The sequence below is a fragment of the Trachemys scripta genome, chromosome 15, assembly GCF_013100865.1.
Source record: "Trachemys scripta elegans isolate TJP31775 chromosome 15, CAS_Tse_1.0, whole genome shotgun sequence".
Classification (NCBI taxonomy): Eukaryota; Metazoa; Chordata; order Testudines; family Emydidae; genus Trachemys; species Trachemys scripta.
The window spans coordinates 8,600,394-8,627,443 of NC_048312.1; the positions used below are offsets into that span (position 1 = coordinate 8,600,394).

Below are 27,050 nucleotides of genomic sequence, written 5' to 3' on the forward strand. Positions count from 1 at the left end.
TTAGCACATGCCATAGTGCTCTTTATAGCACAGACAGATGGAATCCTGCGAGGGGCTAAAGTTTGTGACTAAAGCTCAGGACCAGGGGTCATAAGATCCAGGTGGGCACCCTAGCCCTGCTCCAGCTTTGCTTTGTGACCCTGGGCAAGTCACGATTTTCAAGTGACTAGCGCTTTGGGGCATCTCCATGTTGGCTGCCCAACCTGAGACACCACAAAGGGGCCTGATTTTCAGAGGGGGCGGGTGCTGTGCACTTGGTGAAAATCAGGCCCCTTTAAGGTGTCTCAGGTGGGGGACTCATGTATGGAGGTGCCCAAGGTCAGTCACTTTTGGAAAACTTGGCCTAACTTTCTCTGTGCCCCGCTTTCCCAATCTGAGAAATGGGGATCATTGTCATGACCTACTTCTCAGGAATGTTGTGAGGTTTATATGTAATGTATATGTGTAAAGTGCTTTGAGATCCTCATATGAACGACCCTAACAAAATGCAAAGCATTATTGTATATTATCTTCAAAGCACTCAGTTATCTCAGTTTTACAGGAGCCATGTAACTGCGACTCCTCAAACCCAGCACTGGACCCTGCCTCTGTTTCCCTGCTCTCACACAAAGCAGAGGGCCAACTCACCAGGCAGCTGCAAAGGGCCAGTGAGATCCTGGGATGCATAAATAGGGGAATCTCTAGGAGTAGAGAGGTTATTTTACCTCTATGGCACCAGTGCAACCACTGCTGGAATACTGTGTCCAGTTTTGGTATCCACTGTTCAGGAAGGATGTTGATAAATTGGAGAGGTTTCAGAGAAGAGCCGCAAGAATGATTAAAAGATTAGAAAACCTGCCTTCTAGTGATGGACTCAAGAAGCTCCAACTATTTAGCTTATGAAAGAAAACATTAAGGGGTGACTTGATTACAAGCTATAATTACCTAAATGGGGAACAAATATTTAATCATAGTCTTTTCAGTCTAGCAGGTAAAGATCTAACATGATCCAATGACTGGAAGTTGAAGTTAGACAACTTCAGACTGGAAATAAGACATAAGGTTTTAACAGTGAGGGTAATTAACTATTGGAACACTTACCAAGAATTCTCTATCATTGGCAATTTTAAAATCAAGACTGGATGTTTTACTAAAAGATCGTCTCTAGGAATAATTCTGGGGAAGTTCTCTGGCCTGTGCTACACAGGAGGTCAGACTAGATGATCAAAATGGTCCCTTCTGGCCTTGGGATCTATGACTCTACCCATGAAGCGCCCACCCACATAAGTACAACTGTCCCTTTTCCGAGGGATGCTGGTGTGGCAATCTCCCTGCCGTTCCTTTCCCTGGCCTAGGGTCTCCTTCAACCTCCCTCCTGCTCTGCAGCCACTCCCCAACTGAGCTGCTTGCTGGGCTTAGCTCACCACCTGGGAGGTAGGTAGTTAGTCAGAGGTGGAGCTACACCCAGCTCCCTTAAAGGGCCCATCCCAATTTATGACAGGGAGATGCGTATGCAAAAATCAGTCTCCTTACTTCCACCGATGGGCAATCTGGCCCCCCATCACGAATGGCGTCAGTGTTCGAGTTGGGATTAGAACCCCGGAGTGCCTGTCTCCTAGCGCTACGTTTAGACCATGCCTCACTCTTTCTCCCAGTATAATGCTCAGGTAACTGTTAAAAACAATATAGCCTGCCTATGTTGTACCTGATGACCCCGAGTGGTCCCTCTGGAGCCATCTCTGCCTGCCGCTTGCCTTATGAAAAATACGAAAGCATCTGAGAGCAATGGCAAAGCACAGTACTGTCGACGTCAACCATCCACAGTGCAACACATCTGTATGGCTGAATTAGAAAAGTTCCTGGAAAGGCAGAGGAGACAAAGCCCCCATTACAGCAGCAGCCCTGGGGCTCCTATATTTGGGATGTTCTAGTTGCCCTGTGTTTTTGCAAACATGGTCTAAGATGGTTCTGGGGCAGGCTCCCAGCCCCAGACAGCTTCTTTCTTCTCAAGGTGGATTTAGCCAGATGGCAGGTGTTTCATGTTTGGAAAAACATTCACCGGCTGGAAAAACATTTGTGGAGGCAACTCCACCTCAGAAGGGCTGTTTTCTTTCTCCTTGTTTTGCAGGACTAGTGATCCTGTGCAAGAACCTGGAGTTACCCATTAGTCAGTGCTGGCTAGTGGTTAGCCATGCTGGGGTAAGGCCTGGGCTGCACAGCTGAGGGGTTGGTGAAAAGCAATTATAAAGGCAAGTGCACAAAGTATCTGTATGCTGAGATGGGAGAAAGAAGGTAAAATAGGCTGGCTGGGAAAGAGAGGCAGGGCCTAAAAACATGCAGGGAGATGCAGGGAGGATTTGGATATGCACACACAGCAGCTGGTGAAGGAAACCCCCAGAGCGGCACAGACAGTGGATTTTTGTAAAGTACAGAGTCCTGGTTCTGGGGAGCACTGAGTGCCCCTCCCAGCCCCCAAGCCTGGGGAGATGAAACCAGCCCAAAGGTAGCATTCTAATGAACAGAGCAGCCCCTCACTAACAGCCCCGGAAAGCACAATCCCAGCAAGGTTCTTCCAGACACCCGCTACTCCATTCAAGTAGCAGCAACAAAGGGCCATTCTTAGGGCACATAGGGCCCCAAGCAAGAATTGGGCCTTATTTGCTTCCTCACTTGGTCCTGCTAGCACAAAACAGAGAGCTACACGAGGCTGCATTCGCTCAGGGCTTGCCCTAAATGAACGTGCAGAAGCCTAGGGATATTTGGAGCTGTAGTTTGGTTTGGGGCCATCTCTACTGTGGCCAGCGAATCTGTCCATACAGGATCGTTGGGCTGAATTCTTTCCTACGCCTTATCTCTTGACTCTGGTTTGTTGTTTGAAAGTCAGAGCTGCTCCTTTGTGCTCCCCAAAAGCAATTGATGGATGGATCCCAGAAAACCTCCTACTTCTCGAGATTAAGGCCAAACCTCTTCTGGCCTAGCTCCATTGTCCTTAATGGAGATAAGCCAGTTGAGAATTTGGCCTGAAATACTGCAGGTGTAACAACTTGAGTAACCTACTAAACTCTCTCTAACAAAACACTAATGTAGCCCCCAGGAAAACCCTAGCCTTCTTTGGATGGAGCTCTAGAATGGATCATTTGCCTTCTAAATGCATCTGTATAAAGAAAAATTAGCATTAGAGGAGAAACAGAATCAAGTGACTTTAATACCACAGCAAGCACCACACTGTAGGTGTGAATCATTCACAAAATGGTAGTGTCTGAATGCCACGTGGGTAGTCCTTAATCAGCCATAACTCCCAATGACTTCTACAGGAATCTTACTATGAGTATATCTACTCTGCCCCCTAATTTTGGTGGTGTGTAGTGCACATACACGCCCCCTAGCACAGGTATAAAGAGCAGTGTAGACAGTGTAGCAGTGAGGCATGGCTTAGGCGAGTAAAGACGCACCTGAAGGGTGTGGCTATGTACGTGAGTATATACCCTACATGCTGTCTACACTACCTCCCCACTGCTGGAACCTTCCTCCACCGCAGGGAAAGGCTCCGGCAGCTCCCTGCTCCTGGAGACTTTCTCCACTGCCTCCCCACGACCAGATCCTTTCCTCACTGCCAGGAAAGATTCGAGCACTGGGAAGCATCTGAGGCTTTTCCCTGCTGCCTCCCCTCTGCCCGAGCCTTTCAGTCACATGTGTAGCTACCTGCCGCAGCATAGATGCAGCCTGCTTTTGTACACTACACAGCACTGCCAGTGGCATGCAATGGAGATGTAGCCTCAGCGTAAGGATTGAAGAATCTGGCTCTAAGTGAATTAGTTCTATTCTGCTTAGGTTATGCATCAGGAGGACTTTCCCGGCTAACGTTACCTTCCATAAGTTGTCTCTTTGTTCATCTCAGCAATAAAATCTCTCACTCACTCACACACTCACACACTCACACTTAAAAGAACATTGCTCAGGTTGCAAAGTCAAACACTCAAAAATTAGGAAATGCCAGAATTAAGGTTGCCTGCACAATCTTGTCCCAGCCCTAGTTTGCTCAGCCAGCCCTAGTTCCCCTCCTCCAGGTTTGCTCTCCAAATTCCAATTTCCTCCATCCGACTCCCAGTCACTTCCCCTCCCTCACACACACAGTCCCCAGTTTCCTTGCCAACCGGCCAGCCACTGTTCCCCCTGCCCGATTGCTCATCTGAACTCTCTCTCCTCCCACTGCATTGGCTTCCAACCTTACCCTCCCTCCCTGGGCTCCGCATCCAATCTCAGTCTCTTTGTCCAGCCAGTCCCAGTTCTCCACCTACACCCCAGCTCCTTGTCAGAACTGTCTCCTTCTGCTCCAGCCTCCCTCCCCTAGTCCCAGTTTCCTTGTTCAGCCGTTCCCAGTCTCTTTTCTTTCCCCCAGCTCCTCTTCCAATCTCAGTGTCCCTCCCTGCACCCAACTGGCTCCCAGCCCCTCCTCCTCCAACAGTTCAAGCCCCTGCTCCACAGTATGGTGACGCCAGAGCTGTTCATAGAAAAGTTTGCCAGATTTTTAACATGGGCAAACAATGTATTTCCCCCTAGTCTTGCTCTTGGAAACAGCTGAATTCAGTCAGAGGTAGACACCCAGTATGAAAAATTTCAGCCCAAACAGGTAAAGTTTGGCACAATTGTAAGCAATTCAGAATAGGATCTTATAATGGAAAATGTCAGGCAACCTTAATAACAAGCAGCATCTCTATCAGCCCCGCCTATCATTTTTAAAAAACATATTGTGTTGTACGTAGCTATGAAACTGTGGCGACTTTGTTTACCATGCAGGACACCTTTAAATGTCTAAGAACTCGTCTATGCATAGAGACAGCAGACACAGAATTCTGGCCTTAAAAACCTATGAATCTATTAAAGAGATGCTTTAAAATTTACCTTAAAATTAATGCAAAATGTTTGCGTTTCTTTCCAGATGAGTTAGACTTGACAGATCTTTCTTCTGTGTAAAAATCTGTCTTTAGCAATGCAATTTAGACAATGCTTTATTTTGCATATATACAGACATTTGGGTTTTTACTCCATGTACTCATATACAGAGGTCCATCTCCTGTCCATCCCCCATTGTTTAGTCCCAGCTTCCTGCAGTCAGAGGCGTGGGGACACCCATAGCATGGGGCTGCATCCCTGACCATCTTGGCTAACAGCCATCGATGGACCTATCCTCCATGAACTTATCTAATTCTTTTTTGAACCCAGTTATACTTTTGGCCTTCACAGCATCCCCTGGCAATGAGTTCTACAGGTTGACCATACATTGTGTGAAGAACTACCCCCTTTTGTTTGTTATAAACCTGCTGCCTATTAATTTCATCAGGACACCCTTGGTTCTTGTGTAATGTGAAGGGGTAAATAACATTTCCCTATTCACTTTCTCCACACCATTCATGATTTTATAGACTTACATAAGAACAGCCATACTGGGTCAGACCAAAAGTCCATCCAGCCCAGTATCCTGTTTTCTGACAGTGGCTGAAGCCAGGTGCTTCAGAGGGAAGGAATAAAACAGGTAATCATCAAATGATCCATCCCGTCACCCATTCCTAGCTTCTATCATACCCCACTTAGTCATCCATTTTCTTCTATGAACAGTCCCAGTCTTTTTAATCTCTCCTCATACGGAAGCTGTTCCATACCCCAAATCTGTATTTTTTTCAATTCTAATATATCTGTTTTGAGATGGGGCGACCAGAACTGCATGCAGTATTCAAGGTGTGGATGTACCATGGATTTATGTAGTTGCATTACGATACTTCCTGTCTTATTATCTATCCCTTTCCTAATGGTTCCTAACATTCTGTTCGCTTTTTTGACTGCCGTTGCACATTGAGCAGATGTTTCAGAAAACTACCCATGAGGACTTTCTTGATATAGTAGATTTCATCATGGAATGGGCCACCCAAATACCCTGACAGAACCTGCTTCAATACAGAAATAAAACCCTCTCTGGCCACACACCTCTCATTGCCACCTGCCACCCCACACTGGAACCCAAGCATACGGGGTATCATCTAACAACTATAACCCATACTCAATGGTGACTCCATCGTGAAAGAAATCTTCCCTGAACCCCCACTTCTGGCCTTCAAACAGCCATCCAAGCTCATTATCAGAAGCAAGCTCCCCATAGACCAGGACACACCAAATCAAAGTGGCACCAGACCCTGCCAGAGCAACACATGCAAAACGTGCAGACATATCTCCACTGCTACACTGATCAACACCCCCACAACACACCTTCCAAGATCTATAGGTCCTACACATACCTAGCACAATATATGGTGTACCTCATCCAGTGCATTAAATGCCCCAATAACAACTATGTAGGTGAAACCAGACAATCATTACGCTCTCGAATGTACTTACACAGGAAAATGATAAAGGACAAAAACATCCTCTCACTTGTGGGTGAACACTTTTCACAAAGCGATCACTCTATATCTGACCTATCAGTCCATATCCTCAAAGGAAACCCGCACAACGCTTTCAAAAAGATGAGTCTAGGTGCTTAAATTCATCACTCTGCTAGACACTAAAAATCATGGACTGAACAGAGACACCGTATTTATGGCTTACTATAACCCACAAACACCCTCTTTTTGTCCTATGACTGCAGAGGTGTTAACCAGCCACTCTATCGTGAATTGTCCCTTACAATATGTGCTAAGTACTTACGCTAAACTATCTGTTCCACCTTGTGTTTAGCTGTAACACTGGGAGTACCTTTCCCAGACCTGAAGAAGAGTTCTGTGTAAACTTGAAAGCTTGTCTCTCTCACCAACAGAAGTTGGTCCAATAAAATATATTACCTCACCCACCTCTCTCTCTAATATAGATCCCATCATTTTGTATGTATAGCTGGAATTATGTTTTCCAATGTGCATTACTTTGCATTTATCAACATTGATTTTCATCTACCATTTTGTTGCCCAGTCACCCAATTTTGTGAATTCCCTTTGTAACTCTTCACAGTCAACTTTGGACTCAACTATCTTGAGTAATTTTATGTTGTCTGGAATTTTTGCCACCTCACTGTTTGCCCCTTTTCACAGATCATTTAAGAACAAGTTGAACACACAGGAACTGCAAGTATTATGAATTAGTACAAAATAGCATTTGATTCAGTAAGAAAAATCCTGACACCTCAGTACAACTCCATTGCATTTGTTGGTGTAAAGCTATTTTATCTCAGAATTTTTTGTATAAATCTCATGGTAACTATAATTACGGTACGTCACTTCAGTATAAAAGTTTTATTTCTATAATGACATGTAACTACATATAACTTTCTGTACATGTCCCTGCAAATTACTGAGTAATTACATGAAGCAGGTTCAAAAATAAATACCATGTGACTTTCCCTCATGCTGAAAAAAGTAACTATAGAGAAAGCAGGACTGATTCTAGACAGTGAAGAAGAGAACAAGTGATACTATTAATTCATACAGCTATATCACTGGACGGTTCAAAAATCCCACTACAACCCATGCATGCCTGTGTTGTAATCTGAATTATGGACACAAATGAAAGCTGGTTTGTCCCTGATCCTATAGTAGTTATATGAGCTGTACCAACCACGGGTTTAGCCTGACTGTGCATGGCTGAGTCCTTATTATGCAATTAAATGACAAGACTTTCAAAGAATCAAATTAAAATACCATAATCTGCGAGACCAAATGAAGCAGTGCTTCTCTAAACCATGGGCGTGCAAGGGAGACGGCTTCCTGTTGCTCTCTAGCTCCCCCTTCTGGCCAAAAGAAAGAGGGGCTGGGAGTGCTCTCTTCCGATCTGACACCAATGTCACTGGAGTTGGATAACCACCGGAGTTCCAAGTCTTAGCTCTGAAGTCCCAAATATGCCATGTGCACCCATATTTCGTCCACTAACTACAGAAAGGGAACAGCATTATACTGCTGTGAACTTGCTTTACAAAGGTGATGCCCATTAACCCTGTTTTACGGAAGGGGAAACTGAGGAACAAAGAAGGAAATTGACTTACCAAAGCTCAGAGGGCAAATCAGTAGTGGAGATACAAAAAGACTTCATGTTTCCTGAATCCCAGCGCTCTACCTGCTGTAACACATTGCCTCATAAAGGCTGTTTACATGTTGCCACCTATCACATTAGAAACAGATCTAGACTGAAACTCTGGATCCAAGCACCCCTTAGGCATTGCAGGCTGTTCATTTGGCCTGTCTGCATCTCCTTTTCCTTCTGCTTCTCCAACATGCTTTGCAGCTCAATCGTCTTCCCAGGAAGCCCCATGATGATTTTGAAATGACCTTTGAAAACAGAGGTTAGAATATGCCACTCTTCTGCGCAAAGCCCTGAGGAAACAGAAGGAAAATTAACGAGACCACAGATCTCAGCCTTCAAAGAAGAGCCTCTTTTCAGAATAAGTCCCTTTCAAAGGAAAATTCTGCCTTTGTCCTGTGAAGTTGTGTTTATATGTATATAAAAACCACAACCCCCAGAGGCACGGGGTGGGTGTGTAAAGGGCAAATTAAAGTGATTCAACTCCAGAGCACTGGGAACACTCGGTACCTGAAGCTGGAAACAAAACCAAAGATAATAATAATAATAAAAAAAGCAGCTACCTAAAGGTATATTTCAACACATTTCATGGAACTAACCAGTAGAGACTGGCCCAATGGTGGAGGGGGATTGAGCAGGAGCATGCGGTGTGCCGAGCCTGATACCTAGAGACATTACGCCTTTTGGGGGCTGGGGAAGGTGCAACAAGGAAGACTGCAGCTGAGAAAGGTCTGAAGTGAAAAGGAGCACATAATAATTAAAGAAGCAGTATAGTCTAGTGGATAGGGTAGTAGCCTGGGACTCGGGAAACTGGCCACTCGCCGCCACTACCCTCCAGCAGGACATTGGACAAGTCATTCACTTCCTGTGTATGTTTCCCTTTTGGGGCAGGGCCTTTCTGTACAGGAGGGCCCCAGTTCGGTCCAACACAGAACTCTCGGTGAGGCACGGGGCTGAGGTACACTGATGGAGCAATGCAGGGAGCTCAGGAGCAGAAGCAGCGGCAGCTCCTGCACCACCTCCCAGTTGCATGAGTCACGCCAGCCCAGAGCTATTAGTCACTCCAGTGCACACTGAAGAATATTTATTTGTAGGGTGTCTGACAAGTCAGGGACACGGGTTAGCATTCAGCAGCCGATTCATAGCTTCCAAGGCCAGACAGGACCATTGGGTCCTCTAGTCTGACCTCCCCTGCCTAGCACAAGCCAACCCTGCGCTGATCGGGGCAGTATTACACCAGTGGCTCTTATACAAGGAGATGCTATGCTAGAGAAAGGCTTGGGCAATATGCGGCACAAACAGGCTTCCCCTCAGAAGGCAGCAATGCTTCCGGTTGCTGTTCTACCGCCTTTGGTGTGAGCAAATGGGCTGCATGGAGCGAATGGCCCTTTCCATTGGTGATTCTCATCCTGAGGTCCCTTTCACAGGAAGCCATCTCTTGTTCTGCTGAGGGTGTTCTCCTCTCTCCGTGCCACGCAGCACAGCATAGCCACCGGCACAAATCATCATCTAGTCACCTTGCGGAACCAGGAAAATCCACCTCTAAGCTTAGAATGTGAACGTCTAGCATGGCTGGTCCCCTCGCAGCCTTGTGAGGTGCGCAGTGCTACCTGCAGCCTGATGTGGTAGCATTGTACTCCTCCTTTTCACATGTGCAGGTAGCTCTGCCAGGTACAGGACTGTGGAGAATCAGGCCTGCTTCCTTGATCCCCACAGAGCCCCCCTGCTGCAAGCTGGGGCATTGGAGACTTGCAGGTGCCTCAACATTGCTTACACCTCTTCCATCCAAGCACTGAGCTGGGCTGAGCCCGTTCCACTGGCGAGAGCTAATAGAAAGACAGCACAGAGCAAAACATCCACAGGCAATTAAACTAAAAGCTGCCTTCTGTCCTCAGAGGTGTTTATGGGGCTTTCTTTGACTTCAGTCAAAGCAGCATGAGCACCCACAGTCAGAATTTGGGCCTCCGACTCAGTATTAACTGACAGCAATCCCTGCTGTACAACCGCTGTGACGCAGGGACCGCATAAGAGTTACTGGGATCCCCTGCATCTGGTATCTACGTACTGGTTTGCCAAAGAGCATCATGTAACGTCTATGCGGGAAGCTTGTGTCACGCTGGTCTTCGTAGTCACTGTGAAATGCGTATGCAGATAATATGACTTGGGGCTGGCCACCAAAAGGTGAGAAACAGGTTTCTTTCAGGCAAGAGATGTTTCTCGCTCTGGCTGGCTACATGTAAATTGAGTATTGTACATTTTGCAATGGTCCCCTATTTACATTCTGAGCAAAATGCTAAGCAAGTGATTGCAAAGCCTCCAGGGGAGATGCTAGACAGGAAGACACAAGCGGCTGCCCTGTATGCAAGCAAAGACAATACATTTTTGGTCTATAACCATAGGAGGAGAGACATACTCTGGCTCTTTCAGCTGAGAAGGCAAGAGGACAGCATGATTTGTCTCATGAACGGAAGACCACAGCCAAGCCTGGCTGTCATACGCTGGAAGGATTTTGGATGAACTTTTGCTCTCTATGATATGAAAATTGCTAGTTATATCAGTCTAGGATCTAGAGGGCCTGTTATGTTTTTATTTCATATGCAACTATTTGTTTCCATTTGCTTTTTCTCAAATCTCTGATCTTTGTTAAATAAACTTCTTGTTATTACCATAAACATATCTAAGTGCTGTGTTAGGCAGAGCTGTGATCAAAGGTGGGGGTGGTAAACTGGGGGAGCAGAGGGTCTGGGAGTGTCCAGTGGCACAGGAGCTGGGCCCTCCAGGAGGATGTTCAGAGGACTCAGGGGTTGAAGCGGGCCTGTCGCTACCTTGTACAGAGAGAACCAGGCCTGCGAAGACCTGGAAGGCAGCACTTGTGTCACTAGAGACTGGTGGCATTTGGGACCCCACCCACAGCAGGTATAGACAAGGCTTCCTCATGCCAATGGCAGGTGGTAGCAAGGGGGCCTCACCGCCCAGGGTATCCCCGGGAAGCATTACAGCGATAGCCAAACTGGCTGCCGGCGATCAGAACCAAGAGAACCCAACAATCCTCTCCCAACAGGCTCCGGACCCTGCATCCGGCATCGCAGACCAGCTCCTCAGCTGGTATAAACCAATATCACTGCACTGGAATCAATGGAGCAACATTGATTTACACCGGCTGAGGATCTGGCCCAAAGACAGATTGCGCCCAGGGATAAGGAAGATATTGACAAATTGGCCATATGCCATCAGACCAGGTGCTTTTAGCCAGCGTTTTCCTATACAAGTTCTCAGTTTGTGAAGCGTCTCTGCTTCTGCCCTAAGAAGAGCGCCATCAATCGATTATCCCCATTCAGAGTACCTGCCCCTGCCCAGCAGAATGACCATTGCGTTTGCTGGAATGCATCCCAAGCATGGGGACATGACCACTACAGAGCACAGATGCTATCCGGTCCAGTTTTCCCCTTCAAACAACAGAAGTGAGGTGGTTTTTCATGTAACGCGGAACAGTTCTTTACAGAATGAAGATTGATTAGTTGCCTGTGGTTGCCCAGAAACAATGTTGATAGTGTAAGCAGCGTTCGTGCCACAAGAACCCATTAATGAAAAGAAATCTTCAGCAGTTCTGTTTTGTTTTTTTAATGTTATGGTCTCGGAAAAAGAAGCTGATTGGGTAATGATCAGCGTTGCTCTTTTAGCACCTTTGTCATAAAACCTATTGGCTCAGCTCCCCTTTAACAATCTTCGGGTTAATTTGTGACCTGCCTATTCTAAGGCTTGGTCCACACTGGGGCGGGGGATCGATGTAGGAAATGCAACTTCAGCTATGAGAATAGTGTAGCTGAAGTCGACGTTTCCTAGATCGAACTAAGTTTACTTACTGCAAGTCCATGCGGCGCAGGCAAGCTCCCCTGTCGACAGTGTTCCTCCTCTCGGCGAGCAGGAGTTCCACAGTCGACGGGGGAGCGCTTCTGGGATCGATTTATCGCGTCCAGATGAGACGCGATAAATCGATCCCAGAAGATCGATCTCTACCCGCCGAATCAGGCGGGTAGTGTGGACCTAGCCTAATAAATAACCCCCATTTTTGCAGAGAAAGCTGATGCGGCCTGGAAATAAGCACTCGTCTCTCCTCCCATCCCATCCCCTCCCCGCCCCCCGCATTTCTAATTGAGACCTCAAACAAGATGGAAAATCAAGGTCCTGATCACTTTTGTTCATTAAGAAGCCCCGGATGCTTTTTGTATGTGTAGGGCTGTTAATCTCTCTGTTCTGGCCATTTCCAGTTGAGGTAGTTACTTTCAGCAAATTCTCCCTAAAGTTTCAGTTGCATACAGGATCCTTAGTGTTCAGTCCTAAACGGTTGTGGAGTATTTTTGTGTGCAATTAAACAGCTGCCACATTTAATCCCAGCAGTGGCTGTATCTGTGTGGCAGATGAAGTGGTTCTTGTGTATAATTAAGGCAAAATCTGATACCAGGGCTCTGGGATGGGTATACACCTCAACCCACTGGTGCCAGATGATTACATTAGGACTTGGGGGTTAGAGTGAACATAAGAACGGCCATACTGGGTCAGACCAAAATTCCATCTAGCCCAGTATCCTGTCTTCTGACAGTGGCCAATGCCGGGTGCCCCAGAGGGAATGAACAGAACAGCTAATCATCCAGTGATCCATCCCATCACCCATTCCCAGCTTCTGGCAAACAGAGGCTAGGGACACCCTCCCCGCCTTGTGCTTGTGAGCTGAAGATGACACTAGTATTGAAAGAATGAAAGGCACCATATAAATGTAAGGTGATATTGCCATCAGAGTATCCTTTGGGACGAGCTAAAGAAGACACTGCCTACGAAAGAAAGACACCTCGAGGCTGCCCTTTGAAAGAAGCTGCTAGATAAGCTCCAGGAAAGGAGAACACAAAACTAACCATCTGGCAGCTGACTTTGCTCACTTAGTTTCAACTGCAGATTCTGGACAGACAGGGATTATCATGGCATGCTAGCAGGACAGGGGTGTTGGGGGAAACCCTTTTGTTTTAAGCCCCATGATCAGAGGAAGGCTGTGTGTGGGGGGTGTCTGGGAACAGCTTGAGGTACACTGCACAGCTGATTGCTGGTGACTCAGTATCCAGAGAGGTACCACCTTCTTCCTCACTCAGGACCTGAGACAGGAAAATGGTGACAATCGGTTGCGTGACTGACTCAGCTATCCAGGGACTGTTTGTGGGGAGACATTTTTGTGGATCTGGGCTCAGTATGGTCATATACAAATCCTTGGATCCATGTTGGATCTGCTTTGGTGCTAGGTGTTCAACAAGAAAAGGCTTTGTTGTCTTATAAGGCCACGTGTCAACAAGTGAATAAGACCAGGAGCTAGCAGTCACGAAGTCGTCTCAAGGCACTAAGGCCAGTCACAAGCGAGGAATATTTCAGATTCTTTCCCTTGCTTCCAAACCTGGCTGGGAAATGCTTAAGGAATTCCAAAGCTCTGAATTCTAGAAAAGAAATTGCTGAACATCTGCACAACAGCAACTCTTAGCTTTTCAGTCCCACGGGCCTGATCCTCAGTTGGTGCAAATCAACAAAGCTTCACAGCAGCCAATGGATCTCCCCTGATTGACACCAGGCCCCATGTGTGTAAACATTTCAGTTGCACACCAGAAGAAATAAAGAGGCCAGAGAAAGGGCTAAAGAAATAAAGGCATTTGGGAGTTGATTGCACAGGGGAACATGTATGTATCCATCTTATAAAGAGCAAACAGGATGCATAAATTATTGTTGCCCTTGAGCAAAAGCAGAGCATGCGGGGACTGTTTACTCCCTAAACTGCTGGAACATTTACTCTGCCGTTGAATAACCCTATCAAAGCCCCGCAGCACATTTTCATTCAGATTCATTTCAGGGCTCTGCACGGAGTTTTTAAAAGAGTTCAGGGGAGAGACTGAAACGAGGCCAGGCCTTGGCCAGGCTTCGATTAAAAGCTGGCCCTTAACATGTGAATCAATATTCATTCTGTACATTACACACATGACTGCACTTAAGGCAACATGTTGATTTTTAAAAAGGGAACGCAAGCTCTCTCCTAAGAGAGATGCTGGCGGCTGAGGAACAGTCCCCTGTTCTCTATTTACCCGCAGGTGCAGCACGGGCAGTGAAGGCATCTCCCATGCTGCTCCAGCACCTGTCCTGGCAGAACCTCCTCTTGAGTTTAAACCAGACAGAAGGGTTCTCTAGTGAAACTGTCTAATGAGGGTCAGTTGTGACGGAGGATGGTGCAAACATATCCTCAATATAATTCCATTACCCGCCACCCCCGAGTTTGGAGACTGTTTTGGTTGCATGGTTAAGCACTCAAGAGTCAGGCCATTCTCATGCACATGGGCACGAAACATCTGCAGACCCCACCCTCATTCTGAACACTCCACTCACTCACACCAGCGCAGTTTTTGGCACCCACTTTGAACAGAGCAGAGAGCTGCAGGGCAATTTGGTTCTTAGAGCCCCTCCAAAGGCCTCAATGCAGCAAAGCACATCACCACGTGCTTAAGGTCGTGGCTGAATTGGGCCCATCCCATTCTGTGTCTCCTGGTTCATTGCAATGGTAACTCAAGGACTCAACGCCGGTGCCTCTCCTTTTGAATCAACCCTTTTGTCAAATTCAACGCAAGCTCAACAGAGACCGATTGTTCCAAACCTTTGTATGCAAGTATGTTCTTCTTTATGTCCACACTGGAAATAATTGAGTAGGGCCCTTTCTCTAACAAATGATTATAACTGAATCAATAGAGAGTATAAACAAGCTGTGCCAATCTGCTATTATGGCTGGTGTTTGCTTAGACATTTTTTCATTCCAGCTGTCAGGAAGTTCGTCACTGCACCTTCGGCCCCATTTCCATGAGGCTGGGAAACCTGAGCTGAGCAAATGTCTGCAGTTCTCCGCTAGCCACAGCAGCCAGCCCCGTCTGCAATCCACAGCCACTTTCCTGCACATTCATTTGATAGCTGTGGCCTCTGTGTCAACTCTGACTTTCTCCACCAGGACCAGGTTTGGTGTACATACCATGCTGCTCCAGCCCTGATTAAACCCATGCTCAGGGTTACACACCTGGCCTGGCAATGTTACAATGCAAAGTCCCCTGAAGTCAATGCGAGTCTTTCCATTGACTGCAATAGGATTTGGATCACGCTCCAAGTTCTATCTATTGAAGGTCTTCATGATAATGTCTGAGCACCTCACAATCTTTAAGAGTTATTCTCAAAACAAGGCTCTGGGGCAGGGCAGGGCTATTGTCCCCATTACAGAAAGGGGAAACTGAGGCTCACAGGCCAAGCATTGCAGTGCCCAACTGATTTAGGAGCCAAAATTTCTTTTCCAAAAGGAAATTCCCATTGACAGTGGATGGGATTTTAGCTCCTAAGTACCGAAACAGGGAAATGAGATTTAGGCTCCTAAATCAGTTAGGTACTACAATGCTGAGTACAGCACTGCATAAATACCTTTAAAAAGCCAGGCCAGAGACACTAAGGCCCAGATCCACCATGAAATCAATTGGAGTTAATAGCCTAAGCGACATGCCCAAGGTCACAGAGGAAGCTGTGGTAAAACAGGAAATAGAACCAGAGCCTCCCATGTGCTAGGTTACCACCCTAACCACTGGACCATCCTGCCTCAAGAAGCTGCTTGTTGCTGTGACACCTCTGGGAACTTCAGGTGCAAAGCGAGCTGCTTCTTGCTACCTTTACAGAGCTAGGAGCTTCACAAAGCAAGTAAAAAGAAAGGCCCTTGCTCCAAACAAGTTGTAATCTACACTGGAGACAGGACAGAACAGGTGAAGGTAACAAATAAATTGGTGGGGGAACAATGGTTCTGGCAGCCACTTTCTGTGGGGGTCGGAGTTGGGTGTCAAGCAATAACTGGAGAGGAGGAGACCGGGTATTCCAAGTAGGAGACAGGGAGTGTCTTTGGGGTGTGCACTACCCCCCACCTCCCCGGTCTCCCCATAGAAGAGGTGTGGTGGCAGGGGATCTTGAAAGTGGGTGAGTTGGCTAATGGCCCACAGCAATGCTAAGCAACGGCGAGGAAGCGAAGGATGTTGCAGCCAACTGACACAGCAGGGGGAATTTGCATTGGCAGAATGTAAGCAGAGTTTATCCAGGACACTGGGGCTAACACCCCTATTTTTGGAAAGCGAGCCAAAGGATCTTAACCCATCACACATAGTCAGGACCTTGTTTCTGCACCTCTCCTGAAAGGTGGCATCTCCGGCAGCCCAGTGCTAACGGATGGATATCATGTTGGGCGCAGCTTCATTATTGGATCCCAGGGACAAGTGCCCCCTACGGTGTCACCAACCCCAGCAGGAGGAAAACGGCTACGATTAAAGCAGCATGAACTTGACGAACGGCTTTGCAGAGTATTCTCCAGCCTGCAGCAAGAGCCCTGCCAACTCTGCCTGCTCGCAGTCCACAGGCGAGAGCTACAGAAGAACTCTGAAGTTTCCTCTCCAAAGCTTTCTGGCAGCTGCTGGCTCCAAGGGGGGAGAAGAAAGAAGAAATCTGAAAACACACTTTCCCCTGTCAGAGGAACGCACTGGAAATAGCTCCGTCTGCCAGTTCTAGCAGCTCAGCCAGCCAGCCAGTAGTACAACTCAGCCATCCAGGATCAACAAACGACACGTTCGGTATTCTCACCAGGGCCAGGATTATTATTGCCACAACTTAACACCCACAAGCGCAGAAAATGGCTGGGCTGAGAAAGCCGCCCTGAGAAACGAGACCGTGAGGGCGGTGAATGACGAAGGACAGACAAGAAAGCATGGTGGCTGCTGTACAACAGGCTGATCACACGATTGTTTTAGTGGAGGCAAACTCCATTTCACTACATGTGGAAAAAAATACATATTCAGTGCACAGAGGGGCATTACAAGGGGCTCGGGAAGGAAAGAGACCAACTTCCCCAACGTCTGACTTCTGCTCCTGGATCAGGCAGAATTAAGTGGCTGCCCCATCAGAAGCAATTACTGCTATTGAAATTCAACGTTTGACTACGGAGGCAGGCGCTGAAACGCCCACACTGACCTCTGCGGGGTGCAGGGGGAGGGGCAGCCTGACAGGTCATCGGGGGCTATGATGCTGGGCTCTCTGGTGTATTCATCGGCATCAGCAGGACCATAGACCAGTGGCTCTCAACCTTTCCAGACTACTGTACCCCTTTCAGGAGCCTGATTTGTCTTGCGTACTCCCACGTTTCACCTCACTTAAAAACTACTTGCTTACAAAACCAGAGATAAAAATACAAAAGTGCCACAGCGCTGTTATTGAAAAAGTGCTGATTTTCTCCTTTTAGCCATATCATTATAAAATAAATCGACTGGAATATAAATATCGTACTTACATTTCAGTGTATAGTATATAGAGCAGTATAAACAAGTCATTGTCTGTATGAAATTTTAGTTTGTTCTGACTTTGCTAATACATTTTATGTAGCCTGTCGCAAAACTAGGCAAATATCTAGATGAGTTGATATACCCCCTGGAAGTCCTCTGCGTACCCCCAGGGGTACGTGTACCCCTGGTTGAGAACCACTGCCATACAGTTCCTGTGAGAACCACCTACTCTCTGGCTTCCCAGGTTCTTACCTCTCCAGCCCACTCTGCCACCATCATCTTCTCTCCCACTGCACCAAATGCTCCCCAAATCCCTCAGCTGGCTCCCTGTCCTTATCTACAGCCTTCTTCTCAGGTGCCTTCTTCTGACCTCCAAAGCCCTACAGGACTCTGTCCTTGCTACCTTTTTCCTCCCACCTACTCCTGCTCCCCCCAAATCCTCCCAACCCTCTTCCCAAACTTCACTTGCTGCTATTCTTGCCTGCATGCCTTTATTTCACACAGCCTCTTGTGCCTGGAACAACCTCCCAAGCCACATGCCAAGTGCCCTCCTTCTCCACACACACCTCGTAACAATTGCTCACCACTTTCCCATGTTGACGTTCCCAAAACTCTTGCCCTGCGACTGTCGTCCCTGCTCATGCAGCTGACCGAGCTGGATTCCAAGTGTTCTGGAGTGGGTGCCTTTCACTTCTTGGGTACCTCTAAAGTGCCAGCTGCCTTTGTGGCACTCTTCGTATCAGAGATTAAATTAGATTAAGTGATACCTGAGGGGCACATGAATACTATGTCCACACAAGGCTTCTCCGCCCCAAATCCCCCACCATGGCTCTCACCAATTCAGCTCCAATGGCAAGGGCCCTTGGTCCCCGTTCAGGGTTAGCTGAACCTTTGATCCCTCCATGGTCTTTCTGAGTGCACCTCCCTAAGGAGTTAGGCCTCTTGCCATCACCTGGCTGAGGATGGATTCCCACAATTCCCCCATTCCTGGACTGGGCCTGGCACTACAGCCCCTGCCTGCGTGATTGCTCAGCAGGCCCGACGGGGTTCGGATCCTGCAGATCTTCCCTTCAGGAAGTGATCTGAACAGCCTTTTCAAACCGAAGTGTTGTTTAATCTCAACCGTGGGAACACGGTGCAGCAAGAGCAAAGGGCCTGGACACCGGGCAAGGTCTATACACACCTCTGTCTTACCTATAGACTTAGTCAGGCCTAGCCCACCCCCGACACCCTCAACCCTGGGGACTGGAGTTCAGTCCCCTTCCCAGCAGCCTTTGCCACTCTCTTTGCCGCGCTTGGGGGGGGTGGTGTTTTTATTCCCCCTCATGTCCAGTTTCCTGCCTGGATTTCCTCTTTCCCAGCACCAGGCTGGGCTGTTGAACTCAGCACGGTCAGAGGTAAAACTTCACAGTGAGTGAGTGACACCTGCCTTGGCCACGAAGTATCAGTGAATGGGGCCTATCACAAGTGACTCCCCCTTTAGCTCCAGCTGTAATCCTACAGCAAACAGCACACGAACAGCCAGCCACCTGGGCGGCTCCCACGTCCTTCACACCAGGATCCTGTTGCCATTAGTGTTCATCCCACTGTGCTGTGCAGTAGGTCTAGATAAAGATAATGCCTTGCTCGTATACAGCATTTTCCATCTCAGAGCACTTCACAAAGGCGGTCAGAGTGACCCTCCCCAATTTACAGATGCGGAACCTGAGAGGAGAAATGATTTGCCCCTGCAGGCCAATGGCAGAGAGAGGAATAGAACCCAGGTCTTGTGAGTCCCAGTGCTTGGCTTGGTGGGCCACCTTCCCTCCCACAAGGGTGAGCACATGGCAGGGTGGTGACAACGCAGCTGCCGGTATCTTGCCTATATTATCGCTCCTGCAGAATTGGTGGGAGCAAGGGGGATACATTGTTGGCAGCAAAGCCTAGCACAGGCAAGGCAATATGTGCCTATGAGCAATGTAGGTGCTCCGAATGCTACTCTCCTCCTTACACAGGGCCCAAATGAGGATCTGCGCCTAAGAGAGCAGCTTGCAGGAGCAAAGCTCCCCATCTGGGGTTTCGGGTTTCCCTGTGGTTTGTGGAGTTAGTATAGACTACACCAACCAGGAAATGAATGGGTACAATTACCTGGAATCAGTGTATCTGGATTAGCAAATGAAAGGGATTGGCAACGCACCCAGCGTAAGTGAGGTTTACCAGCAGATTTGGTTAATCTCCCTCTCTGACCACCGTGGTGGAAGGGAGGCCGTTCTCAGCATCGTTTAATCAGCAATCCTTATAAAAATGGGGCAAGGGCCAGGAGCGAGCATTTGAACGCAGCCTCTGAGGAGGTTCCAAGGAAGGAAAATCAGGTGAATGTCAGCCAGTGGTAATGAATCTGACCAGAGGAGCGAATTCACACTCTTTATCTCCTTGATGATCATCTTGCTATTCCAGAAGAAGAATGATTTCTCCCCCCTGTTCACTCTTAAAAGAGAAACCCCAGCTGGGTGTATTTTGACTCAGTGGAACTGATCTCTGAGGGCTCACATTTCAAAACACTCCGCTTTCTAACTGGACCAAAGTATAGTCAGAGGCATTGGATCACAGAGGCTGGTATGCACTAATGTTCAGACTAAAACGGTCGTCACACAAGCCACAATTATAGTTTGTTTCTACTCTGAATAAAGCTGAGTGTGACACAGATACCCATAAAATGGCAGCATCTGCAGGCAATGGCTTAGTTTTAATTATCTTTAATGATCCATTAGCCAACAAGATGTAAACCGTTACTGACGCTTTACAGCTGAGACATGGCAATACTTTTTCTGCCCCTGAAGGTGACTCAGAACAGCTGAGCTAACAGGACAAAGTAACAGGTAAACCACACAGGGTTGAGTCACTGTAATTATAATGAAGAGTTCACTGTCAGCGCTGGCAAAGCAATCCATAAAAGGCTGCAGTGGGCACACTGACAGGAATGAATGGGGGGGATGGGGAAGATTATATCACATGGGGATTAAGGGTTTTCTTCTCACCTCTGCTCTCACAGGTATCGCCCATGGGAGTTACAGGTGCTAATCAGGGGCTGGAAGGGAGTCCTTGAGAGAGTCCAGAAAAGATCTTGCTTTGTTTGTAATTTTTAGAGATGGCTCAGTGGATTACCAGTGGCACCTCTATTGCAGTCTTTCCCCTCTGGGACACTGGTTTGACTCCAGTCAGTTGTGACCAGCTGATGATTGTTTGATGGCCTACACAAAATTAGCAGGAGCTCTTATTTCAGTTCTTAGAGCACAGCTGTCAGCATCATGAACCTCCCAACCATGACTGGCAGCCTCAGTAGAGATACCAAGGTTGAACTGGTCCCTGGAGACTGGACTAGTCAATGCAGACGCATTGGTCATGGAAGTCACCGGCGGGGAAGGGGACTATACCTTTTTGGTGCATAAGACAGGGCTCCATCTCCAGCACCTTGCAAACAGAAAACCAACCTACGTCACAGAACTGGAAGGGACCCTGAAAGGTCATCGAGTCCAGCCCCCTACCTTCAGTAGCAGGACCAAGTACTGATTTTCCCCAGATCCCTAAGTGGCCCCCTCAAGGATTGAACTCACAACCCTGGGTTTAGCAGGCCAGTGCGTGCGTGTGTGCGTGCGTGTGGGGAGGAGGGGGGAAATATAATTCATACAATAAAAAGAAGCCAGAAGAACCAGAACTAGTGTAGATTTAAAGGTGACGTGGAAAATAATTTGTAAACGTTGGGCTTGTACCTTTTTGGATGCTAGGTAGAGAAGGCTGGAAAGGTTTTATGGGGAAAATTTGGGGGGGGGCAGGGGTTTTGCTTGTTCTTTACCTTAGAAATAGCAGGAAGGTCATGGCTGGACTCCTGTGGCACTGGTGCAGGACCTCGTGGTGTCTCCGAGACGTGCATGGATGGTTCTCACTGATGAAAGGTGAAAATGGGGGGAACAAGTGTGAATGAAATTAGGGATGACCGGAACATTCTCCCACAGCTCAAACTGAGCCCAGCCATCACCAAACCCACCCGGTACCTGCCTCTGATATTGTGCAACAAAACATGCTACACCCGTCCTGCAGTGTGGTTGACTCTTGCAGTCAGGAGCGCCGCCAGCTTTTTTGCTGCCCTAGGTGGCGGAAGGTCCTGCCCCCGAAATACCGCCGACGAACGGGGCGGCCGAAGATCCGGCCGCCGACGAACGGGGCGGCCCAAATGTTAGCGCCGTAGGTGACAGCTTAGGTCGCCTAATGGGTTGCGCCAGCCCTGCTTGCAGTGCAGCTAGGACCTAGGCATATTTTAACTCCATCCCCTGAGAGTATTACAGCCCTTGCACTCCACCCCATCTACATTCTGTGCTAAACCATGCGTTAACTGCGGCAAAGGACTTCCCCCCACTTTAACAGGTTCCTCCAACTAGGGGAGAGACCCTCTCCCCAGGCCTGGCCCCTATACATCTCTGTGGAGGTATAGCGGGTAGTCAGAATGCCGCAAAGGGTAGGAAGAGAATTCCCCTAGAGCAGGCAGTGTCGGGCCGATGTAATCAGTTCTACATAGCCCCACCTTGCCAAGCCTGGACTGGGGGCAAGGTAGGGAGAGAAGCAGAGGGATACTTGTGTAACATATGGTGCTACAGAGATGCTGGACTGTTACATAGCTCATCTACAGGCCTCGGGAGGCTGCAGTAATTAGAGCAACCCCCAGACCATATAGTAGGGACATCTCCACTTCCCAGGGCAGAGAGTGAAGTTGTTACATGTTACAGCTGGGGCAAGATTCCTCGCCGGGACTAGGCTTGTAACACAAATGTTTTTTAAACAGGGCAGCACAGCTCTTTGTAGTTCTTTGAGCGGGGAAACCAATTTAGGAATCCTCTCATGCAGCAACACATCCCATCTGTCCCCTCTGGGGTTGACACTTAATGGGGAAATTATTTGTAAGGATCTGTTAGCGGTTTGCTGCAGATTAATGCAGCTTGCATAATGCTACCTCCCTCCTTGTTGGGCTCAGGAATAACGCAGAGCATTCCAGTGACTGAGGCTGCAAAAGCACACTGTTACTTTATTGATAAATAGGTCACTCTCTCCAGCCGGCGCCTTTGTTTTGGGATATGGCTGATCATTCTAGTGACTGGAGAAAATCCCTCGATGACTTAGATTTGCAATTTATTTTTAGGTTTATAGAGTGTACTTTGGCAAACTTCTGACCTTATCCAAAGCCTACCGAAGGCAATGATTAGACTCCTAGTTACGTCAGTGGGCTTTGGATCCGGCCCTAAAGATATGCACTTAGACAAAAACTAGAATTGGTGGAGAATTTTCTGTTGGGATGATTTTCTGATGGAAAATGAAGTTTCTGCAAAATTGAAAATTTCCATGGGAAAAATCTTGGTTTTGGCCCTCCCCCCAAATTCAGTTTCCCATTGGGAAAATCTAAAAGCAATATTTCATTTTGCATCAGTTTGACCCAAATTGGAATATTTCATTTTGTTGAACTGACCCAAAACTTTTTGTTTTGAATTAGTTCAATAAAACAAACTGCATTTCCCTAACAGCACATTGCCTTACTGGTTTTGTAGATTAGACCCCCATTCTCACCTATGGGCCAAGCTCCCCGGAGGATTACATCTCTCCTCATGCAATGTGGCTTACCTTCCAAGCAAGCTTGGTATGGTGCATCATGGGAGAAGTAGTCCAGCCAGTGAAAATGGGGGCGTCAGGCTCCTGAACTATAGCTCCCATGAGGCAATGCGCCACAATGAAAACATGGAATTTAATGTTGAACTGACTGGAAACAAAGCACTTCAGGTGAGTTCAACAAATTGAAATGAAATATTTAGATTTGTGGGGATGTTAAGATGTTTCATTTTAATCAAATGAAATGTGATTTGAAATTAAAAAAATGTCAAAATAAAACCAGTTGGCGTTTCCAACTTGAATTTTTTGAGAATTTCTGTTCCATGAACAATTTCGAAATTTCAACTTTTTGTCCCAGTTTGGGACAAAAACAAACACTGAAATGTGGGACGGAAAGTCCGAATAACGCTCAGATCTTATTAAAACTCAGATCACATGGACTTCTCCGAGCTCTGTGCTGTCCTAAGCCGTGCTCACCCCTTGAACACAGCCACTCCCCTGGAGTCAGAGGAGAGGGGGAAGGAAAGAGAAGCTGAAAGAAACTAAATCCTCACAAAAGGGACTTGCAGCTCTACTGCAATAAGAAGTAAAATACCCATGCCTGGGCTGCAGCTACTTGCCTTTCCCAGATTTAAAGGGCCAGCTACCAGGATAACATGCTGGGAAAGGCGCCTGTAAACAGGTCAAGCCAAGCTGGGGAGTTTAGTGAATGTCAGGCAGTCAGAAAGAAGGGAACATCAGTTGGGTACCCCACTTTTCTGAATGCCTGAGATCAGCATGACTCCAGAATGGGAATTTATATATGCATGTGAGCTAGTTATGTAAATAAATGTCTATCAGGGATGGTCTAGACAGTATTTGGTCCTGCCATGCGGGCAGGGGACTGGACTCGATAACCTCTCGAGGTCCCCTCCAGTCCTAGAATCTATGAATCTATGTTTCTCTGGTTTGGCTGTGACTCTATGTTGATATAATCTCAATTCAGGTCCCTTTTAGGCGCCAGTTAATTCTTTTACCTGAGTTTTATTTTTATCTCTGTATCTTTCATCTCTAAGACCAGACATCTGAATTCAGCTGACACTCATAGACGGAACCCAAATCAGTAACCTCAGCTGAGTCCTTAAGTTACTGTAGGTTTTCTGGGACCGATTCTGATCTCACTTGCACCTCTGACTTCACTGGAGTTACTCCTGATTCACAATGCCATGCATGAGATCAGAATTGGGCCCTGTGACAATGCTAGTGCACAGGATCCTTCCCGCTCAACCCAGATGGCAAGCTGGAGGAAAAGGAAGGAGCAAGTGTTGAGCCAATCACCTTTTCCTTTCAAGGTCCTTCAGTCCAGGTCACGCTTGAGAGAATTGGCAGGGTGGTCTGAAGAGAGCTCATGCCGCAGCTGTCTGCACCAGACTGGCCTCTGGTTCACCAGAAGGCTTGATTTTCTATTACTACCAGTCCCGTATCCTTTCTAAATACAAAACCGTGTTCCTCTCCAGCCTCCCCACACTATCCAATAATAGCAAGTCTTGTCACACCAATGACTGCACACGTCATGGAACTGTCCGTGCCATTCCGCATTTCAGTCATGACTTTAAACTAAAGCACAGCTTTCTGCCCATGGCAATGCGGCTGTCCCTGACCCAAATCTCAGCCTTGGTCCCAAGTTCCCCAGAAAGTTCTGATCCAAACCAGGATCGAAACCCCTGGCTCTGAATCAAATATTTTTTGTTTTTTTTACAAAAGGCATATCTGCAAATTATTTTGAAGGCTTCCGTTTCCCTGCCAATGGTTTCGGGGCTCATTTGAATGCCCAGCAAAATCAATAGGAGTCTTATGTTTGCATTTGCAGAGGTCACTGGATTTATGGCTAACTTAGAATTAATAAATTAAAAGAAACGCTGGCTAATGAGCCTCATTCGGATGAAGAAAAAGCCCCAATCAAGAGCAAAGAATTATGAAGACTGGCACAATAACTAACTTTGAACCAAACTTATTTTGAAACCCTCCTTGTAAATTCCCAGCTCAGTATACACCTTAAGATCTTAGAGTGAAAATGTGAATGTAGGCTCTGGAATATATAGTACAATGTGGTATTTACAGCACCTTTTTTTTTTTTTAACCTGGGGACCAAATGTTTTTGGATTGTGGCAAGAGAGGGCTGTACATCTGGAAAGCGTCAGATTTAATGCCCAAAGCCATCAGCACAGGTCAGCTAAAAGTACATGTTTGCTTCCAGCAGCAGCTGTGCAAACTCCTGCTGCCTTGGTTCTGCGGGGCTTATGTAAAGATTCCTCAAAGACAGTGCCTCTTTGTGAGCCCAGAGCGCCACTGATCCTTCGCAATTCCAACCCCCCTTTCAAAAGAAACTGGCCTAAAATGGCACTCCCACCGCAAACACATGTAGTTCAGCATCTGTCTGAGGCACCATTGATTTCACCAGGAAAAGGAAAACATCAGAGTTTAGGGTCACATCCTCAGCTGTCAATCAGACATTGTCAGCTATTTTTACATCATCTCAGGTTGTTGTAGGGCTGCAGAAAACAAGTGACACACCTTTCCAAAGAGCCTAACGGGTCTGTCCAGAATAATGCAGCTCATCGATGTCGTGGAGAAGCTTTGAGCCCCACGCTTTGATTTGGTCCCTGGCTTTTCTGAGGACATCTGAAATAAAATATCATCCGGTGTGGGGTTGGTTTTTTCTATTTTGCATCGATTTTTATTGCCCTGCCATTTCTGCATGAACATGCAGTTCCCATTTCACCTTCTTAGCTGCCACAGCAGAAGCTGACAATGAGCAACTGCCACAAGATGAAATGGGAATGTCCTTCTTTAATCAGTGTTTCTTAATCCTAATGGACTCCAGGGAATGGTAGAAATTAGGGGATCACTCACTCTGCTACAAGCCCAGGGCCAAATGCCACAGCTTCTCCTTCTTGGGAGTTTGTCTCCCTCAGATACAACTAAACACTGAGTAAGAAACACAGGGTATGTCCTTAAGGGGCAAATGCAGCCCCCCCTCTCCGTAGCCGCACAGAGACCCCCAGCTCTGCAGCCAGTGTGGTGCAGCTGCACAAGGCAGGGGGCTGGAATTAGGACAGGATGCACTGGGGGTTCACACACCTGATCGGCCATAGAGCCAAGCCAGAGGCGCGTGCAGGTGGGGTATCATCAGGCTAGGGCAGAACTAAAGCATCTGCCCAGCACAGATTCTTCAGTCTTCTCCTCAAGCTGGAGGAGTACAAGGGGAACAAAACCTTGGTAAAGCAGCGGTGGAGTCACTCTGCGGGCTAGTGGGGAAGATGCTTCTCCCTCTGTGCATCGCCCCAGCACCTAGGCCAGGCCCTTGGGCTCTGTATTGGGCTGAAGGCTTCCCCCAAATGGCTATGACAGCGTGTTTATAGATCTTTCCGTACATGCAATGGATTAGCTTGCAGGTCCTCCCCAGTGATAGGCAGGCCTAGTTCTGACCCACTGCGGAGCAGCCATCAGCCCAAATCAGCCCCCAGGGATGCAAACACTCACAAGCTATGGGAAGCCTCAGGCTGGGATTGGAACTTGGCTGCGGGCCTGTCTCGACTCCCGTAGCTTCAGCATTTATCCCAGCCTCTCGAATCAGCAGGGAAATGTTCTCACAAGCTCTCTTGTGGTGTTGTCTGGTCCTTCTCATTTATGGTGGAGCCAGGAATAGCATTAGAATAGCCAGTCTGGTGCAAAAGACCAGAAGTCACACACAGAAATGTGTATTAAGTGAAATCAACTTTTCCTGATCTCTCTTTCCTTCCTTCCCATCCCGCCCCCCACCCCCAAAAGTTCAGCTTGAGTGTGATGTAGCAGTGTGGGTCAGTTATTAGAGCTGCACTGGATCACTCATAATCTTAGAGTGGGAAACAATTGGGCCTGATTTACCCCTCACTTTAAACTAATATAAACCCATTGGCTTCAAGGGAGCTGAGATGCACCTGCTTTTCACTGAGATTGAATCAACCCCATTTATTTAGCCCATCAAGCAAGAAT

The 27,050-nt window shown here is 47.4% G+C and overlaps 1 protein-coding gene across 3 annotated transcripts in view; it reads right to left on the minus strand.

Moving 5' to 3' along the window:
• The window catches only part of CCDC92 (coiled-coil domain containing 92), a 214,835-nt gene that overhangs the window by 177,141 nt on the left and 10,644 nt on the right, over positions 1-27,050 (minus strand). For all 3 annotated transcript variants that reach the window (XM_034790794.1, XM_034790791.1, XM_034790793.1), the window contains one exon: positions 21,238-21,327. The gene's annotated coding sequence lies outside the window, so the exon portion shown is untranslated. The remainder of the gene's footprint in view (positions 1-21,237; positions 21,328-27,050) is intronic.